Source organism: Oratosquilla oratoria, chromosome 22, assembly GCF_046742065.1.
Source record: "Oratosquilla oratoria isolate Oo_2021 chromosome 22, ASM4674206v1, whole genome shotgun sequence".
Classification (NCBI taxonomy): domain Eukaryota; kingdom Metazoa; phylum Arthropoda; class Malacostraca; order Stomatopoda; family Squillidae; genus Oratosquilla; species Oratosquilla oratoria.
In genome coordinates, this window is record NC_134798.1 from 4,150,419 (window position 1) to 4,154,560 (window position 4,142).

A 4,142-nucleotide genomic window follows, 5' to 3' on the forward strand; every position below is an offset into this window, starting at 1 on the left:
GAGAGCTCAGAGCTTATATGACCGATCTATGGATAATGCTGTGACCTTACACGGACACGGACACGGACACACCCTACTCCCCGCCCACGAGAGTTGGAGTAACGACTCGAAGCGCAGCGATACTGAAATTATTTCAGCCCTGGGCAGGATTCGAACCCGGACCGCAGTAGTGACAGTCGGGGACTCTACCAACCGCGCCACCTAGTCGTTTACGTATGTATGTATGTATGTATGTATGTATGTATGTATGTATGTATGTATGTATGTATGTATGTATGTATGTATGTATGTATGTATGTATGTATGTATGTATGTATGTATGTATGTATGTATGTATGTATGCTAGATCACATATTTTACTGATGACATTTTACCACCATATATTAAAAATAAAAACACTCAAAAATATCATTTTAACGTTCAACTTCAAACAATCACACACTTCTGAATAGAAACAATGAATCATCCGACGGCAATCGCGGTACAACAACGAGTCACGTTAGCAAATGCAGTGTCGCTCCCACCCTGTTCAGACCCCCTCCCTCACACTAGATCAGCGTTTCTCAAAAATTTCCGACCCTAGTTCCCCCTGAAGCTAGACCTAAGCAATTCAACAGCCCTAACTATCTTATTACTAAAATGACAAAATAAAGTGTATCTTTGCATCGCTTCCCAACAACCCAAATAATGATTTCAGTACCACAGGTTGGGAAACGCTGCAGTAGATAGCCTAATCATCTCTGACACACGAAGCACCTTGGAAACATTCCATCCTCCACTCCCAGCACCCATTGATCCACAAAATCTATTTGTGAATCATCCAAGTCTCTCCCCATTTTAGACCTGTATCTTTTTGCAGGGTATCATCTCATGTTGGTATCCTTAACAACGAACGAGCCGACAAGGGAGCTCGAGAAGCGGCATCAATCCCCTACGATCGCTCCACCCCGGTATCTGCAACAGAATGTTATCATGCCTTTCAACTTGCAATACTAAATATTTGTCAAAAAAACGCTGGAAAGAACACCCAACAAACCACTTGAAGACAATCGAACTTCATAAACATCCATAATTGTCCACCTATCAAGGGAACCAACGCTTTAGACAACACTGGCTTGAAGAACAAACCATTTTTGTCTCATACTTGGCCATCTCATAATTAGAGATGACCCTCCCACCTCTCCGTATGGTATCCCTCTTGTAATACCACCTATTCTACAAGATTGGTTTACCTATGGAGCCCCTCGTAACGACCTCCAACTCCCCCACATAGGCCTAACCCTTAAAACAGTGGTTCTCAACCTTTTACATTGTATTCCACCTTCATAAATTCTCAACATTAGTGTAGCTCCCCTTACCTTTCTCCCAAATTCCACCCCACCAAAAAGGTAAAAATAATGATAGAAATAAGATGTTGATGAAGAGAAACCCTTTGCTTAATTACAAATTTGACAGTCATGATTATATGTAACTTACATCATTAGACTATAAGAGACTAGCAAATTTGTAACAACAGGCCATGGTCCCTCTAAAATTTTGCCATGGCTACCTATCTTCATCTTAAACTATTCAATTTCTCCATTACCCACTCTCATTCGTGTTCTACTACTCACGTAAAAACTTCTGACCGCCTTCATCAGACTTCTCCCTATCTTATACATCCGCTACGCATTTCATAATACCACTCTGTTAACATTGTAACATTCAATTGTGTTACTTGGACTAGGTGATGTAGGGAGTAAATTAAGCTCTATTTGGTTTCTTGGTTTATTTGGCGAAAGGAGTTAGGTCTAGGCGCGTGTTGGCCGGCCAGAGTCCGAAAGACCACTGTGACCTGAGGCTTCTTTATTCTTTATTTATTTAACATAAGTACATACATATATACATAATTGTGTTGCACACACTTACACACACACACACACACACACACACACACACACACACACACACACACACACACACACACACACACACACACACACACACACATATATATATATATATATATATATATATATATATATATATATATATATATGTATGTATACACACACACAGACACACACACACACACACACACACACACACACACACACACACACACACACACACACACACACTCATGGCGCTGTGGTTAGAGCTCTGGCCTGTCACTACGGAGGTCCGGGTTCGACTCTCGCCCGGGGCTGAAATAATATCAGTATCGCAGCGCTGAGGGGTGTTACTTCAACTCTCGTGGGCGGGGAGTTGGGGGTGTGTGTGTGTGTGCAAGGTCATAGCATTACCCATAGATCGGACCTACGAGCTCTGAGCTCTCTTCCAGGAGGGAAATAGCTGTCGATCACGAGTCCAACACGTGATCCAAAGACCAAGTGAATACACACACACACACACACACACACACATATATATATATATATATATATATATATATGTGTGTGTGTGTGTGTGTGTGTGTGTGTGTGTGTGTGTGTGTGTGTGTGTGTGTGTGTGTGTGTGTGTGTGTGTGTGTGTGTGTGTGTGTGTGTGTATGTGTTGAGACATTCTGACAGGACGTAAGCGGAGTAGGAAACACAGGAGTCGTAGTATTGAGCTTTTTCCTAACTAGTTCCGCAGGTATGCTTTTTCCTTTGAAAAAGCATACCTCCGAAACTAGTCAGGAATAAACTCAAGGCTAAGACTCCTGTGTTTCCTACTCCGCTTACGTCATATATATATATATATATATATATATATATATATATATATATATATATATATATATATATATATATATATATATATATATATATGCTAATAAGAACACGGGTACGTGTGTTCACTTATGCAAAGTAGACCACTTGGAAAAAGAAACTAACGAAGCAGAGCGCTTTCGTGTATTACATCTTCAGTGCAACAAGTACATAGTGATAGGAATACATAGACAATATATACATGATACAAAGGAACAAAGACAGTTTGAATAAGCGTAGCGACCAATTACCCCCTGGAGAGCGGAAGGTCATTGTCAATTATCTTACGATGGTCGGGCGACATCAGGTCACAGTCGCCAAGGAGAGCGGAAGGTCATTGTCAATTATCTTACGATGGTCGGGCGACATCAGGTCACAGTCGCCAAGGGTCACTGTTTCTACTACTTATATAGGGCGACATTAAGTCAATTCGTTGGATTACATTTTACCTGATATTATCTTACTAATTTCTTGACAAATGAAATTATCAAGTTTGTACAAGCCTTTATGTAGGTTGGTATTTTGATTACTAGTGGTATGAATCAAACTGCACTCTATTTACTTTAGAAATTGAGAAAAATTGTACCTTACCTTTCTTAGATTGCACTATCCTACGTCATGACAATAGCCTTAGATTTAAAGTATATCGTAAACCAACCAATGTAAGTTCATATATTCATTATTATTATTCTCATCCAAATTATATTAAACGTACAGTATTTGCCTCAATGTATTTAAGAACTTTTCGTATTTGTAGTCCTGAATTTATTGATGAAGAAATCAGAAATGTTTTTAACATTGGGCTAGAATTAAAATACCCTAAGCAATTCCTTGATATTGCTTACAATTTTGCAAGGAAATCATTTTTAACTCCTCAGCCTAAATCACCTTTCAATTATCATAATGTTTTAATTTTACCATTTCAAGAAAAAAATTTAAGTATCACAGAATTATTAAAAAGATTTAACGTAAAGGTAGTTTTTAAACATGATAGTACAGTAAAACATAAACTTATCAACAATAGTATTGAAATAAAAAAAGGATGCATTTATAAAATTCCTTGCAAAATGTGTAATCAATTTTACATAGGTCAAACTGCCAAACCCTTAAACATTAGAATTGAACAACACAAGAAAAATGTTAGGGATGGCAATCATTCTAGTGGTATATTCAAGCATATTGAATTAAATAATCATCCAGTTGATTGGGGTAATGCCCAGGCAATCTATTATACCAACAACATAATAGCAAGAAATTTAATAGAGTGCAGTTTGATTCATACCACTAGTAATCAAAATACCAACCTACATAAAGGCTTGTACAAACTTGATAATTTCATTTGTCAAGAAATTAGTAAGATAATATTAGGTAAAATGTAATCCAACGAATTGACTTAAGGGACTGTGGGAA